The sequence below is a fragment of the Drosophila obscura genome, unplaced genomic scaffold (genome assembly GCF_018151105.1).
Source record: "Drosophila obscura isolate BZ-5 IFL unplaced genomic scaffold, ASM1815110v1 contig_58, whole genome shotgun sequence".
NCBI lineage: Eukaryota > Metazoa > Arthropoda > Insecta > Diptera > Drosophilidae > Drosophila > Drosophila obscura.
Window position 1 is genome coordinate 1,945,001 of NW_024542848.1, and position 18,514 is coordinate 1,963,514.

Here is an 18,514-nt window from a genome sequence, read left to right on the forward strand (position 1 = left end):
GCTGGACATCTGACACTAGCCGTTTCAGCAACATGCGTCCTGGTACACCCTCCAATGTAGGTATTCCGTCTGGTATTCCGATCCCAGGTTCGTCAGTTACCGTATCAAGTGGTAGATATTTATTTCCGGTCTCGGGACGGACGACGGGTGTTATATGACTGGCGCTGTGTGAGACGCTTGACAACGGGAAAGAGGCAATTGGCGTCGGTCACCAATCGTTAGCCCTTGGTGCGGCATTCTGGGCGGTGAAGGTCGTCGTCGTCTGGTCGGTGTCCTCTGCGACGATAAAGCTGTCCATTCTTTATCGTGTAATCTGGATTCTCCTCCGGCGATGCCCTTACTGCCCGCGACTTTGCCGACCATTACTTAAAAGAATCTGGTTCCTCTTCCGGCCTATGTAGGATCGGCAGTGGCTGTCGGATAGGGCGTCGGCTACGGTTCAGCGAGACTTGATTCTCCCAGGCTTTTCCATTTTCATTACTTGCTCGTATATTCCACCTTCACTGGATATAATTATATATATATAATATATATTGATTGGAAGAGAGGCTAGGCCAATGGGCTTGTTGCCTATAAATGATGGAGCTAGAATGGATTGTAAGCCGAAAGAGCTTTAGCCAAAGTCAATATGGGAAATAATGCGAAATATAAAAGGAAGCGAGTTGATAGGAATAAGGCAAAGATTGTAAAAGACAAGGTTGGGGATCATGTCTTGCTTAGAAGTGAAGACCGGCATCAGACAATATTGGATCCTAAATTCAAAGGACCTGGTTGCGGAGTTGCTAAAAGGTAACCGATACCTGTTGGAATCATTGACCAGTAAGCGAAGGTATAAGTATTCGCACGAGAGTTTGCAAAGGCTGCCGGATGTGCAGATATCTGACGAAAATATTGAGAAAAACGACAGTGGTGAAAAAGACACTGGTCGTAAGACCCGTTCTCGCACTGTAACGAACCACGGTTCTAGCCATGGCTCGTTACAAACAGCGGAGTGTCAGCGCATCCACTGGTCTGGAACAATAATTATTGATTATAATCAAACTGATATACACAGAGCCAAAGAACCATGGCTCTAGCCACGGTTCTCCACAAATAGCGGTGTGTCAGCACCTCCGGAAAATAAAATAGTCTTAAGCAACGCACCCAATTACTAAAATTAAGAACTCTCGATCAACAACTCTACCCATTCTTGTCCACACAACATCGCCTCGATCGCCTGTCTTATTTTGATTCCCTAAATGCGTAGATTTTAGTTTTCTCCTTTCCTATTACTAAAGCTTAATCGCTTGACAAAGTTTTGGTCACGTAAGTGCATTGGCTACCATTATCCATTGGATACAATAGAAATCGTACAATTTTCGTATCGGATGATGCTCTGCTTTGATCACTCTTTTCGCACAATACTGTGATATACCTACCGCTACATATTGCGCACTTTATGAACTGATTCTTGCAAAAATCTGGAGATATGATTTGGCTTGCCGCGACGAAAACAACGACATTCACTTCTCAAAATGTTCTTTGTCTCCAAAAGTGACACGTTTTGTGTCAACACACATACGCATGCAATGATATTCGAGTCGTAACTGGGTAGAAATTGCCTTTATTAAGAGTGACTTTACCTAACGCAATAGTTACACTACTCGACAAAATCGAACTTTTTTTTTTCCTCAAGGATCCTTCCCGACTTTTTCTGATAGGTATGGGACTTTAAATTTTTTTAAAGAATTTTGGTCTTTTTACTATGGCAGAACTTCGTTTTGAAGAATTTTTGAAGTCTGGTATATTTTTTTAGCTTTTTTCAGAGATAGCGTTTTTTTTTCACATAACTCCAGTAGCTTACGTCTGGTTGAAAAGAACTTTGCTTTTTTGAAAAGATAACACTACTCGACAAAATTGAACTTTTTATTTAGGCTGTGAACCAAAATGACTTTTTCTGATAGATTTCGGGATTTAAAAATTGTTGTAGTACTTTATTATTTTTTTAATGGTGTAATTTTTTTTTAAAGAATTTTTAAAATCTGGTATTTTTTTCATGGTTTTTTTCAGAGGTTGTGCTTCTATTTTTCACATAACTAAAGTATCTTATATCTGGTTGCATAGACCTTTGCAGTCCTGAAAAGCTATAAATCCGACCCAGACCTATTGTATCTGCAGCTTAACGCCTGAAAGATATTAAGCTTTCAAATTCAAATTTCATTATTTTATGCGGTATTTTTTTTCGAAATTTTGATTTTAAAAACTCGGGAAAAGTCGAAAACAAAATGATTCTTGTCCAACATTTTTAGTTTTAGATAGACGCATTAATTAGGCGTGGTTTAAGGTATTGTTCATTAAAATCTATGGATAAACGGTGGAGCTAAAATTCGTTAACCAAACCTCAAAAGTGAAAAAATAGACAAAAAATACTTTTTACCAAAAATTCAACCCCTTCTCGTTCGCTTTGTTCCCAATTGGCAGTTGGGCCCGCAACCTTCCAAAAAATAGAGGTCACAGGATATAATTTTTTTTCGACTTTTCCCGAGTTTTTAAAGTCAAAATTTCGAAAAAAAAAAATACCGCAAAAATTGATGAAATTTGAATTTGAAAGCTTAATATCTTCAAGGCGTTAAGCTGCAGATACAAAGCGTCTGAGTCGGATTTATAGCTGCGTTTGTCAGCAACTGCAAAGATCTATGCAACCAGATATAAGATACTTAAGATATGTGAAAAATAAAAGCACTACCTCTGAAAAAACACAAAAAAAAACAGATTTTATAAAATTCTTTAAAAAAAACTACACTATAAAAAAAAACATAGTTCGTTAAAAATTTGTAAGCCCCGAAATCTATAAGAATCTATATTTTGGGCCACAGCCTAATTCTAGTGATGACTAGTGTATCTAAAACAGAAAGAAGTTATGCCCAAACACTTGGTGATTTCAGCTTACCGTCTGGGAAATATAAAGCGTTGAAATGCAAAAATTATAACTTTTGTGCGGTATTTTTTACGAAATTTTGACTTTAAAAACTCAGGAAAAGTCGAACAAAAAATACCTTTTGGAAGGTTGCGGACCCAACTTCCAATTGGGAATAAAGCAAACGAAAAAGGGTTGTAGATTTGGTACCTGATCGCGTTCCTTTGTTCCCAATTGGCAGTTGGGCCCACAACCTTCCAACAGGTATTTTTGTTCATTTTTTAAGTTTGGTTAACGAATTTTATCTCCAAAGTTTCTGGAGCAACTGAAAATTAATTTCTTCGTTCTGGCTATAATTATGATCCGATCTGATTCAGATTCGGCAATCTGGTAGATATGGGCATTCTCTACGATACTGCGTTTTTAGTTTATCTTTGTATCTTTAAAATTGTGCATACCACAGATTTTCGTCCTTTGTGTGGGCGGAAGGGACGGGGTGAAATTTTGAAAACCACTTGTAGCAGTGTGATATCACATGAGTGTGGAAACCAAATTTGGTTTCTCTAGCTCTTATAGCCTCTGAGATCTAGGCGCTCATCGAGACTGATGTATACCTGAATCTACTGAATATACTTCTCTGTAATTTTCTCCTTGTCTCCATATTCTTCAAGCAACAAACTAATAGTATCTTTATAACAAGACTCAGTTAGAATAACTCCAACTCTGCTGCCGCATTAGTAAGGGCATCATTCAAATAGTGAAATTGAACTTGAACTGGGACTAAAAAGGTAGTCAATTTTCTAAAGCTCCATCGAACTATCGTAAATCGATTCGCTTAAGCTTAGCAACTTGCACGTGGCTTTCTTCGGATCTCGTGTTTTGTGCTCTATTTTTTATCTCTGACTGCCTCTCCCTTTTGAGAGATTCCGCTAAACGTTTTATCAAGAATTCCACTTTGGCAACTGTACTTACAGATTTCTTGTCGTATTCAAGCATTATTTCATAATCTCTCTTTCTGTGATTCTTGTACGGGCCCGCTTAAAGCTAGCTCGTCAGCCTTTTTTAAATTTATTATGAGCGTTTTTTAGTCGATGTAAGAATATGCTCAAATTTTCATCGTTTGTGGACTCGCTCACTAGGTATTTGTCAATTTGGATGCACAAATTTTTAAGCTGTGTTCGGCAAGATGATCGGTAGGTGGGATCCATCGCTGTAATATTGGTTTTCGCTGATTTTTTATTGAATTAAGTTTTTTGATCGCTGTTTATGTTGTTCGCCTCGCTGAACAATTTGTATGAGTAATTCGCTAGTACACGCCAGTAAGGTATTTTAATGTAGAATAGAATAGAATACCGACAGTTGCCACTTTCCCGGGTTTCGGCACCATGTGGAAAATATTTTAGACTGAATGAAAAAATCTTCGGAACAGGAACGGTCTGTATGCTACGAGACGGGGTTTATTACTATATTATCAGGGGTGCCACAGAAATCACTAGTGAAATGGGAATCCGCGCAGAGGATTTCCGCTTCAAAGTTTCCGCCGTGCCACAGAATTCCGAGCGATTTAATTTTTCTTAGCATTGTCACAAACCAAATTCGAACTAAGGCTAGGGTTGACACCTTTCAAGATTCAATTCGAATAGGGTTAATTTTGCAGTTTTATGGATTTTATCATATCAAAATTTTATCATTTTCAAAGCTGTACTTTTATAATTTCAAAGCAAAAAAACACCCCTTATCGTGCGAGTCAAACAAAACAATGTACTCGGCAACTCTCCGTGCATGACAGCAATCAGCTGTTAAAAAAAAGACATCTGCATTTTACGGTAAACTTAATTAAAATGCTTTTACCGGGACTGTTGGCCATCGAAGAACTACGGAGGCAGCGCAGGGTTCTCAGATGAGCTTCGGACTCGTTTTCGCGTTCAGATTGTCTTTTGTGATTGTCTTCTATAACTACTGCTAATTTAGTTGATTACAATTAGAAGTTTTTGGTATAATGATCACTTTGCTTCTATTTGTGCTGCCATGGGTCTGCACTTAGCCGAACAGGGGTTTTTGACATAAATGCAATGGAAATAATGTGTAGAAATGGTTTGTTAGTTCTGTTTTGGCATTTTGAAGCGATGCCACCTGGTAGAACTACAAATGACTACACATGTTTTCACAATTTGCACAAAAAGTATGCACACGTTTGACGTAAAGGAAGTTTTACTACAATGAGCTATTTTTTGTAATGCTTAATTTAAGAAAAACAGAATGCTTTCAATATAATTAATATTTAATATCTTGCTCCGAATTTGGCTTAAAAAGGGTAGCATTACTGTATTGTAAGGACCTATCTCAGGCTGGGATAGGCGTCAGTCTGTCCAGGGTCCTGAATTACAAGTTATTTATAATTCGCAAGACTTTATTTGCAAAACTAGGAACTCGGCCAGCAACTGAAATAGAATGGTAGATTAAAATACCATAACCGAAGCTCACAGCAACCAGCGCTATTTAGTACTATACCTAGCTATTAGTTTGTAACTTTAACCTCACTGTCTATTAATAAATAAATAAAAATTCTTAGTACAGACAAAAATATCATAATTTTACTTTTAAATATACACACATGTTGTAATCAAAAAAATTAATATTACGATACAGAAATTATAATTATATTTTTTAATTTTGGCCCAATTCTATAGTCGATCCCTAGTAACCGCTGTATAAGTCTCGACAATTTATACATTATGGCCACACTTCTCACTAAGGGGGGAGGAGTTACGGTAATAATTACGCTCGCTTAAATACATCTGGATACATAAGTCGCGCGCATGTTGAGGATCGGATTTCTCCTCTTCACAGCTGCCGGCTGCGCATCCGCTAGTTCGGATATCGCTTGCCTCTAAGCTGGAGTGATGCACTGCAACTCGTGTTAACTGGTACAACATAACATTGCTCTCGTAAAAAGTACACAACCAATGTAGCACAGAGTGATTTGCGCTAGACACGCTTTAAGTAAGCCTAAGAAAAAAAAGCAAAAATTTTAGTAAATGTTTCAGAGATCTTTAATCTTTATTAATTTTTTGTTTCTTCTTTTATGGTTAGATAGTTTTTGCATTTCCTTTTCGTCAGGAATTCAAAGTTGATCTTGAAACAAGGTTTGTAAAGCTGAAATTCAAATATATTATGAAATATGAAAGTAAGATTAAAATTAAAACTGATTAATAGCTTACAGAAAAACATATGTATGATATTTGGAACGTGAAAAGTTGACATTATAAAATAAGACTAGAATCGAATTTAAGCTGTTTGACGCCCTTAAGACCTCTAGCAAAATATTAATACCGTAGAATTATTTTATTGACGATGTTGATGATTTTTTTTTTATAGAATTGAGGCCGTTTGCGTGTAGTCGTTGCTTACGAAACTTTGAATGCATATGCTCACAAGTGTCGGCGCGGCGCAGAACGTCCGCGTACGACAGATCAAGTTTTTTAAGCTTGTGCAGTTCTTGTGAAACAGTATTATGATAAAACTCAATTCCATTCAGCTCTATAACACGACCACTAGCAGATTGAGATGTATTAATATTTCGGTTATAGATTACCACTTGGGAACCATTCCAATTGTTATACAAATCTGAGGCCCGCTTGCGAACATCGCGTCCAAGGCCATAGAAATCCGTATTGAATTTTTCAGAAGATTTTGGAGTAAAGTTTACCTTATCCTAATGGTCACCATTGCTAGAACTTCTCTTGTCTATGTCATCCCATAATTTTCGCTCAAAACGATCTCCAAATGTGGATAGATTTCGATGCTTCCGACGGTTTTTTTTTTTATTCCAACACCCACAGTTAAATATTCTAGTGGTTCTCGCTTAATTGGAGTGAAAATCCGTCCATTTTCTTCAATAGGATGAATTTTTGTTTCACATACAGATGATTTTTTCTTGGACATATTAAGCTGCGAATTAGATGCTTCTTTGATCATTGGTGACTTGTTTTGATAACTTCTTAAATCATTTAAGTGCTTTTTAGCTGTCTTGCGTTCTATTTTTGTGATACACTCTGATATGGCTATCGAATGATTAGATGTAAGAGATGACGCTATGCTTTGAGTTTCATCAATAAATCGCTCCAGTTGTTCTTCGATTACAGGGGTTACTGGAGATATTATATCCGTTTTTGATGAGACTCGATTTACAGTATGAGATTCTTCTTCTAGCAATGGCAATTTTTCGCCTACTTCATTATTCTGGGCGGCTTTCTTAAGCACTCCAAATATTTCTTTAAACAGTTCTCTGTACTCAGGGCGGTGACGAAAATGGTAGTCTATCGGACTTACATCGTCGTAAATACTAAATTTACAGTCCTTTCCATCACTAATTGAGCATAGAAAGTAACCCGGGCGCTCATCGGTTTGCGTGTGCTTATTGCTTGTGTCATCTGAATAACCCGATGACGAAGTTTCAACTTCTGACAGCTCAGTTGAAGTCCGTCCTAGTCCATCGTTCGTTTGTTTTGATTTATCAACCACTATTCCATCCTCTTTGTTCGCATTTATTCCAACAGGTTCCAGGTTCAAAATACTTGGACTACATTTTTTTGGCTTGTCATTGTCTTTGTCGGTACCAAAAATGTTCATGGCGGCAATGGAAGTCCTCTGGACCTCCACTAAAGCCTCATATTTCTGGACCAAGTCACGATATGGATTTGAGTTATCGATGGGATTTAGTGATTTGGGATTAAGTGAGTCCCGAAAACGTTCCTAAAAATAGAAATAAATCAAATCTGTTTACAAATGCTTAAAACACAATTATTGTTTTTGTAAATTTTCGGTATCTATCTTACAATTTTTAATATTTAGTGTCGTTTTGTATAGGGCTGTAATTTCAGGGCTGCCAGGGGTTAACAAGAAATTTTTATAGAAGGACCTTTGATGTGGTGCAGGCGCGTCCTGTGACTTTTGGGGCGATAGGTAGTAGCCAGACAGCACACTACGACTGATGGACTAAGCGTGAGACTGTACCCGTATATACGTGTTTCGGTAGGAACCAAAGAGCACACCTTGCTTGCTGAACTAAACGTGGGTCGTGCACCTCTGTCAGTGTGTATCGTTAGGAACCAGAGGGCACAACTTGATTGCTGAACTAAACCTGGGGTCGTGCACCTCTGACAGGGTGTAGGTAGGAACCAGAAAGTACTCTTAACTAGTAGACTAAATGCGGAACTGTACTCGTGCAAGTGTGCCTCGGTAGAACCATAGAGCACAACTGTACATGCGTGCTGCGGGTTGGTGACACGTTTCAATTGGACGGGGACCTGAATCCGTCTTGCGACGATCGAAGTGAATCGGTAAGGACCATAAAGCACTTCGACCGCGGCTTAAAGGATAGCGAGGACGTTAGTGAGGGACTCTGAAACGGGGCTGATACACGTGAGTGTACGTGCGCAGCCCTAACTCTTGGGGTTAGAATATACGAAATTTTTCAATGTATGATCTCACTTTATTCGTACAGTATAGGTATGATCTCTATGCTGCACCAGATTTTCTATGTCTTCTGCTTACCAACTCTTACTTTCAAAGGTTGATCTCTACTTCGAATTCCAGGCCCCATTTATTCTCTTTTTCCATGCCGAAACATCGTCTCGAGGCGATCGGCGCGATCTTCGCTGATAGGATGAGCTAGTTTAATTGGTAGTACTGACTGTTATTATCTCCGCTCCCATCTCTGAAATGTCTGCCGTGATTTCGTATTTTTGTTCGTTGTATACTCGACCGAAACGAGCCCGTTTTGCTGAGGCTCCGTGGCTACGCTGGACATCTGACACTAGCCGTTTCAGCAATATGCGTCCTGGTACACCCTCCAATGTAGGTATTCCGTCTGGTATTCCGATCCCAGGTTCGTCAGTTACCGTATCAAGTGGTAGATATTTATTTCCGGTCTCGGGACTGACGACGGGTGTTATATGACTGGCGCTGTGTGTGAGACGCTTGACAACGGGAAAGAGGCAATTGGCGTCGGTCACCAATCGTTAGCCCTTGGTGCGGCATTCTGGGCGGTGAAGGTCGTCGTCGTCTGGTCGGTGTCCTCTGCGACGATAAAGCTGTCCATTCTTTATCGTGTAATCTGGATTCTCCTCCGGCGATGCCCTTACTGCCCGCGACTTTGCCGACCATTACTTAAAAGAATCTGGTTCCTCTTCCGGCCTATGTAGGATCGGCAGTGGCTGTCGGATAGGGCGTCGGCTACGGTTCAGCGAGACTTGATTCTCCCAGGCTTTTCCATTTTCATTACTTGCTCGTATATTCCACCTTCACTGGATATAATTATATATATATAATATATATTGATTGGAAGAGAGGCTAGGCCAATGGGCTTGTTGCCTATAAATGATGGAGCTAGAATGGATTGTAAGCCGAAAGAGCTTTAGCCAAAGTCAATATGGGAAATAATGCGAAATATAAAAGGAAGCGAGTTGATAGGAATAAGGCAAAGATTGTAAAAGACAAGGTTGGGGATCATGTCTTGCTTAGAAGTGAAGACCGGCATCAGACAATATTGGATCCTAAATTCAAAGGACCTGGTTGCGGAGTTGCTAAAAGGTAACCGATACCTGTTGGAATCATTGACCAGTAAGCGAAGGTATAAGTATTCGCACGAGAGTTTGCAAAGGCTGCCGGATGTGCAGATATCTGACGAGAATATTGAGAAAAACGACAGTGGTGAAAAAGACACTGGTCGTAAGACCCGTTCTCGCACTGTAACGAACCACGGTTCTAGCCATGGCTCGTTACAAACAGCGGAGTGTCAGCGCATCCACTGGTCTGGAACAATAATTATTGATTATAATCAAACTGATATACACAGAGCCAAAGAACCATGGCTCTAGCCACGGTTCTCCACAAATAGCGGTGTGTCAGCACCTCCGGAAAATAAAATAGTCTTAAGCAACGCACCCAATTACTAAAATTAAGAACTCTCGATCAACAACTCTACCCATTCTTGTCCACACAACATCGCCTCGATCGCCTGTCTTATTTTGATTCCCTAAATGCGTAGATTTTAGTTTTCTCCTTTCCTATTACTAAAGCTTAATCGCTTGACAAAGTTTTGGTCACGTAAGTGCATTGGCTACCATTATCCATTGGATACAATAGAAATCGTACAATTTTCGTATCGGATGATGCTCTGCTTTGATCACTCTTTTCGCACAATACTGTGATATACCTACCGCTACATATTGCGCACTTTATGAACTGATTCTTGCAAAAATCTGGAGATATGATTTGGCTTGCCGCGACGAAAACAACGACATTCACTTCTCAAAATGTTCTTTGTCTCCAAAAGTGACACGTTTTGTGTCAACACACATACGCATGCAATGATATTCGAGTCGTAACTGGGTAGAAATTGCCTTTATTAAGAGTGACTTTACCTAACGCAATAGTTACACTACTCGACAAAATCGAACTTTTTTTTTTCCTCAAGGATCCTTCCCGACTTTTTCTGATAGATATGGGACTTTAAATTTTTTTAAAGAATTTTGGTCTTTTTACTATGGCAGAACTTCGTTTTGAAGAATTTTTGAAGTCTGGTATATTTTTTTAGCTTTTTTCAGAGATAGCGTTTTTTTTTCACATAACTCCAGTAGCTTACGTCTGGTTGAAAAGAACTTTGCTTTTTTGAAAAGATAACACTACTCGACAAAATTGAACTTTTTATTTAGGCTGTGAACCAAAATGACTTTTTCTGATAGATTTCGGGATTTAAAAATTGTTGTAGTACTTTATTATTTTTTTAATGGTGTACTTTTTTTTTTAAGAATTTTTAAAATCTGGTATTTTTTTCATGGTTTTTTTCAGAGGTTGTGCTTCTATTTTTCACATAACTAAAGTATCTTATATCTGGTTGCATAGACCTTTGCAGTCCTGAAAAGCTATAAATCCGACCCAGACCTTGTATCTGCAGCTTAACGCCTGAAAGATATTAAGCTTTCAAATTCAAATTTCATTATTTTATGCGGTATTTTTTTTCGAAATTTTGATTTTAAAAACTCGGGAAAAGTCGAAAACAAAATGATTCTTGTCCAACATTTTTAGTTTTAGATAGACGCATTAATTAGGCGTGGTTTAAGGTATTGTTCATTAAAATCTATGGATAAACGGTGGAGCTAAAATTCGTTAACCAAACCTCAAAAGTGAAAAAATAGACAAAAAATACTTTTTACCAAAAATTCAACCCCTTCTCGTTCGCTTTGTTCCCAATTGGCAGTTGGGCCCGCAACCTTCCAAAAAATAGAGGTCACAGGATATAATTTTTTTTCGACTTTTCCCGAGTTTTTAAAGTCAAAATTTCGAAAAAAAAAATACCGCAAAAATTGATGAAATTTGAATTTGAAAGCTTAATATCTTCAAGGCGTTAAGCTGCAGATACAAAGCGTCTGAGTCGGATTTATAGCTGCGTTTGTCAGCAACTGCAAAGATCTATGCAACCAGATATAAGATACTTAAGATATGTGAAAAATAAAAGCACTACCTCTGAAAAAACACAAAAAAAAAACAGATTTTATAAAATTCTTTAAAAAAAACTACACTATAAAAAAAAACATAATTCGTTAAAAATTTGTAAGCCCCGAAATCTATAAGAATCTATATTTTGGGCCACAGCCTAATTCTAGTGATGACTAGTGTATCTAAAACAGAAAGAAGTTATGCCCAAACACTTGGTGATTTCAGCTTACCGTCTGGGAAATATAAAGCGTTGAAATGCAAAAATTATAACTTTTGTGCGGTATTTTTTACGAAATTTTGACTTTAAAAACTCAGGAAAAGTCGAACAAAAAATACCTTTTGGAAGGTTGCGGACCCAACTTCCAATGGGAATAAAGCAAACGAAAAAGGGTTGTAGATTTGGTACCTGATCGCGTTCCTTTGTTCCCAATTGGCAGTTGGGCCCACAACCTTCCAACAGGTATTTTTGTTCATTTTTTAAGTTTGGTTAACGAATTTTATCTCCAAAGTTTCTGGAGCAACTGAAAATTAATTTCTTCGTTCTGGCTATAATTATGATCCGATCTGATTCAGATTCGGCAATCTGGTAGATATGGGCATTCTCTACGATACTGCGTTTTTAGTTTATCTTTGTATCTTTAAAATTGTGCATACCACAGATTTTCGTCCTTTGTGTGGGCGGAAGGGACGGGGTGAAATTTTGAAAACCACTTGTAGCAGTGTGATATCACATGAGTGTGGAAACCAAATTTGGTTTCTCTAGCTCTTATAGCCTCTGAGATCTAGGCGCTCATCGAGACTGATGTATACCTGAATCTACTGAATATACTTCTCTGTAATTTTCTCCTTGTCTCCATATTCTTCAAGCAACAAACTAATAGTATCTTTATAACAAGACTCAGTTAGAATAACTCCAGACATAGGCGCTGCTGCCGCATTAGTAAGGGCATCATTCAAATAGTGAAATTGAACTTGAACTGGGACTAAAAAGGTAGTCAATTTTCTAAAGCTCCATCGAACTATCGTAAATCGATTCGCTTAAGCTTAGCAACTTGCACGTGGCTTTCTTCGGATCTCGTGTTTTGTGCTCTATTTTTTATCTCTGACTGCCTCTCCCTTTTGAGAGATTCCGCTAAACGTTTTATCAAGAATTCCACTTTGGCAACTGTACTTACAGATTTCTTGTCGTATTCAAGCATTATTTCATAATCTCTCTCTTTCTGTGATTCTTGTACGGGCCCGCTTAAAGCTAGCTCGTCAGCCTTTTTTAAATTTATTATGAGCGTTTTTTAGTCGATGTAAGAATATGCTCAAATTTTCATCGTTTGTGGACTCGCTCACTAGGTATTTGTCAATTTGGATGCACAAATTTTTAAGCTGTGTTCGGCAAGATGATCGGTAGGTGGGATCCATCGCTGTAATATTGGTTTTCGCTGATTTTTTATTGAATTAAGTTTTTTGATCGCTGTTTATGTTGTTCGCCTCGCTGAACAATTTGTATGAGTAATTCGCTAGTACACGCCAGTAAGGTATTTTAAAGTAGAATAGAATAGAATACCGACAGTTGCCACTTTCCCGGGTTTCGGCACCATGTGGAAAATATTTTAGACTGAATGAAAAAATCTTCGGAACAGGAACGGTCTGTATGCTACGAGACGGGGTTTATTACTATATTATCAGGGGTGCCACAGAAATCACTAGTGAAATGGGAATCCGCGCAGAGGATTTCCGCTTCAAAGTTTCCGCCGTGCCACAGAATTCCGAGCGATTTAATTTTTCTTAGCATTGTCACAAACCAAATTCGAACTAAGGCTAGGGTTGACACCTTTCAAGATTCAATTCGAATAGGGTTAATTTTGCAGTTTTATGGATTTTATCATATCAAAATTTTATCATTTTCAAAGCTGTACTTTTATAATTTCAAAGCAAAAAAACACCCCTTATCGTGCGAGTCAAACAAAACAATGTACTCGGCAACTCTCCGTGCATGACAGCAATCAGCTGTTAAAAAAAAGACATCTGCATTTTACGGTAAACTTAATTAAAATGCTTTTACCGGGACTGTTGGCCATCGAAGAACTACGGAGGCAGCGCAGGCTTCTCAGATGAGCTTCGGACTCGTTTTCGCGTTCAGATTGTCTTTTGTGATTGTCTTCTATAACTACTGCTAATTTAGTTGATTACAATTAGAAGTTTTTGGTATAATGATCGCTTTGCTTCTATTTGTGCTGCCATGGGTCTGCACTTAGCCGAACAGGGGTTTTTGACATAAATGCAATGGAAATAATGTGTAGAAATGGTTTGTTAGTTCTGTTTTGGCATTTTGAAGCGATGCCACCTGGTAGAACTACAAATGACTACACATGTTTTCACAATTTGCACAAAAAGTATGCACACGTTTGACGTAAAGGAAGTTTTACTACAATGAGCTATTTTTTGTAATGCTTAATTTAAGAAAAACAGAATGCTTTCAATATAATTAATATTTAATATCTTGCTCCGAATTTGGCTTAAAAAGGGTAGCATTACTGTATTGTAAGGACCTATCTCAGGCTGGGATAGGCGTCAGTCTGTCCAGGGTCCTGAATTACAAGTTATTTATAATTCGCAAGACTTTATTTGCAAAACTAGGAACTCGGCCAGCAACTGAAATAGAATGGTAGATTAAAATACCATAACCGAAGCTCACAGCAACCAGCGCTATTTAGTACTATACCTAGCTATTAGTTTGTAACTTTAACCTCACTGTCTATTAATAAATAAATAAATAATCTTAGTACAGACAAAAATATCATAATTTTACTTTTAAATATACACACATGTTGTAATCAAAAAAATTAATATTACGATACAGAAATTAAAATTATATTTTTTAATTTTGGCCCAATTCTATAGTCGATCCCTAGTAACCGCTGTATAAGTCTCGACAATTTATACATTATGGCCACACTTCTCACTAAGGGGGAGGAGTTACGGTAATAATTACGCTCGCTTAAATACATCTGGATACATAAGTCGCGCGCATGTTGAGGATCGGATTTCTCCTCTTCACAGCTGCCGGCTGCGCATCCGCTAGTTCGGATATCGCTTGCCTCTAAGCTGGAGTGATGCACTGCAACTCGTGTTAACTGGTACAACATAACATTGCTCTCGTAAAAAGTACACAACCAATGTAGCACAGAGTGATTTGCGCTAGACACGCTTTAAGTAAGCCTAAGAAAAAAAAGCAAAAATTTTAGTAAATGTTTCAGAGATCTTTAATCTTTATTAATTTTTTGTTTCTTCTTTTATGGTTAGATAGTTTTTGCATTTCCTTTTCGTCAGGAATTCAAAGTTGATCTTGAAACAAGGTTTGTAAAGCTGAAATTCAAATATATTATGAAATATGAAAGTAAGATTAAAATTAAAACTGATTAATAGCTTACAGAAAAACATATGTATGATATTTGGAACGTGAAAAGTTGACATTATAAAATAAGACTAGAATCGAATTTAAGCTGTTTGACGCCCTTAAGACCTCTAGCAAAATATTAATACCGTAGAATTATTTTATTGACGATGTTGATGATTTTTTTTTTATAGAATTGAGGCCGTTTGCGTGTAGTCGTTGCTTACGAAACTTTGAATGCATATGCTCACAAGTGTCGGCGCGGCGCAGAACGTCCGCGTACGACAGATCAAGTTTTTTAAGCTTGTGCAGTTCTTGTGAAACAGTATTATGATAAAACTCAATTCCATTCAGCTCTATAACACGACCACTAGCAGATTGAGATGTATTAATATTTCGGTTATAGATTACCACTTGGGAACCATTCCAATTGTTATACAAATCTGAGGCCCGCTTGCGAACATCGCGTCCAAGGCCATAGAAATCCGTATTGAATTTTTCAGAAGATTTTGGAGTAAAGTTTACATTATCATAATGGTCACCATTGCTAGAACTTCTCTTGTCTATGTCATCCCATAATTTTCGCTCAAAACGATCTCCAAATGTGGATAGATTTCGATGCTTCCGACGGTTTTTTTTTTTATTCCAACACCCACAGTTAAATATTCTAGTGGTTCTCGCTTAATTGGAGTGAAAATCCGTCCATTTTCTTCAATAGGATGAATTTTTGTTTCACATACAGATGATTTTTTCTTGGACATATTAAGCTGCGAATTAGATGCTTCTTTGATCATTGGTGACTTGTTTTGATAACTTCTTAAATCATTTAAGTGCTTTTTAGCTGTCTTGCGTTCTATTTTTGTGATACACTCTGATATGGCTATCGAATGATTAGATGTAAGAGATGACGCTATGCTTTGAGTTTCATCAATAAATCGCTCCAGTTGTTCTTCGATTACAGGGGTTACTGGAGATATTATATCCGTTTTTGATGAGACTCGATTTACAGTATGAGATTCTTCTTCTAGCAATGGCAATTTTTCGCCTACTTCATTATTCTGGGCGGCTTTCTTAAGCACTCCAAATATTTCTTTAAACAGTTCTCTGTACTCAGGGCGGTGACGAAAATGGGAGTCTATCGGACTTACATCGTCGTAAATACTAAATTTACAGTCCTTTCCATCACTAATTGAGCATAGAAAGTAACCCGGGCGCTCATCGGTTTGCGTGTGCTTATTGCTTGTGTCATCTGAATAACCCGATGACGAAGTTTCAACTTCTGACAGCTCAGTTGAAGTTCGTCCTAGTCCATCGTTCGTTTGTTTTGATTTATCAACCACTATTCCATCCTCTTTGTTCGCATTTATTCCAACAGGTTCCAGGTTCAAAATACTTGGACTACATTTTTTTGGCTTGTCATTGTCTTTGTCGGTACCAAAAATGTTCATGGCGGCAATGGAAGTCCTCTGGACCTCCACTAAAGCCTCATATTTCTGGACCAAGTCACGATATGGATTTGAGTTATCGATGGGATTTAGTGATTTGGGATTAAGTGAGTCCCGAAAACGTTCCTAAAAATAGAAATAAATCAAATCTGTTTACAAATGCTTAAAACACAATTATTGTTTTTGTAAATTTTCGGTATCTATCTTACAATTTTTAATATTTAGTGTCGTTTTGTATAGGGCTGTAATTTCAGGGCTGCCAGGGGTTAACAAGACATTTTTATAGAAGGACCTTTGATGTGGTGCAGGCGCGTCCTGTGACTTTTGGAGCGATAGGTAGTAGCCAGACAGCACACTACGACTGATGGACTAAGCGTGAGACTGTACCCGTATATACGTGTTTCGGTAGGAACCAAAGAGCACACCTTGCTTGCTGAACTAAACGTGGGTCGTGCACCTCTGTCAGTGTGTATCGTTAGGAACCAGAGGGCACAACTTGATTGCTGAACTAAACCTGGGGTCGTGCACCTCTGACAGGGTGTAGGTAGGAACCAGAAAGTACTCTTAACTAGTAGACTAAATGCGGAACTGTACTCGTGCAAGTGTGCCTCGGTAGAACCATAGAGCACAACTGTACATGCGTGCTGCGGGTTGGTGACACTTTTCAATTGGACGGGGACCTGAATCCGTCTTGCGACGATCGAAGTGAATCGGTAAGGACCATAAAGCACTTCGACCGCGGCTTAAAGGATAGCGAGGACGTTAGTGAGGGACTCTGAAACGGGGCTGATACACGTGAGTGTACGTGCGCAGCCCTAACTCTTGGGGTTAGAATATACGAAATTTTTCAATGTATGATCTCACTTTATTCGTACAGTATAGGTATGATCTCTATGCTGCACCAGATTTTCTATGTCTTCTGCTTACCAACTCTTACTTTCAAAGGTTGATCTCTACTTCGAATTCCAGGCCCCATTTATTCTCTTTTTCCATGCCGAAACATCGTCTCGAGGCGATCGGCGCGATCTTCGCTGATAGGATGAGCTAGTTTAATTGGTAGTACTGACTGTTATTATCTCCGCTCCCATCTCTGAAATGTCTGCCGTGATTTCGTATTTTTGTTCGTTGTATACTCGACCGAAACGAGCCCGTTTTGCTGAGGCTCCGTGGCTACGCTGGACATCTGACACTAGCCGTTTCAGCAACATGCGTCCTGGTACACCCTCCAATGTAGGTATTCCGTCTGGTATTCCGATCCCAGGTTCGTCAGTTACCGTATCAAGTGGTAGATATTTATTTCCGGTCTCGGGACTGACGACGGGTGTTATATGACTGGCGCTGTGTGTGAGACGCTTGACAACGGGAAAGAGGCAATTGGCGTCGGTCACCAATCGTTAGCCCTTGGTGCGGCATTCTGGGCGGTGAAGGTCGTCGTCGTCTGGTCGGTGTCCTCTGCGACGATAAAGCTGTCCATTCTTTATCGTGTAATCTGGATTCTCCTCCGGCGATGCCCTTACTGCCCGCGACTTTGCCGACCATTACTTAAAAGAATCTGGTTCCTCTTCCGGCCTATGTAGGATCGGCAGTGGCTGTCGGATAGGGCGTCGGCTACGGTTCAGCGAGACTTGATTCTCCCAGGCTTTTCCATTTTCATTACTTGCTCGTATATTCCACCTTCACTGGATATAATTATATATATATAATATATATTGATTGGAAGAGAGGCTAGGCCAATGGGCTTGTTGCCTATAAATGATGGAGCTAGAATGGATTGTAAGCCGAAAGAGCTTTAGCCAAAGTCAATATGGGAAATAATGCGAAATATAAAAGGAAGCGAGTTGATAGGAATAAGGCAAAGATTGTAAAAGACAAGGTTGGGGATCATGTCTTGCTTAGAAGTGAAGACCGGCATCAGACAATATTGGATCCTAAATTCAAAGGACCTGGTTGCGGAGTTGCTAAAAGGTAACCGATACCTGTTGGAATCATTGACCAGTAAGCGAAGGTATAAGTATTCGCACGAGAGTTTGCAAAGGCTGCCGGATGTGCAGATATCTGACGAGAATATTGAGAAAAACGACAGTGGTGAAAAAGACACTGGTCGTAAGACCCGTTCTCGCACTGTAACGAACCACGGTTCTAGCCATGGCTCGTTACAAACAGCGGAGTGTCAGCGCATCCACTGGTCTGGAACAATAATTATTGATTATAATCAAACTGATATACACAAGAGCCAAAGAACCATGGCTCTAGCCACGGTTCTCCACAAATAGCGGTGTGTCA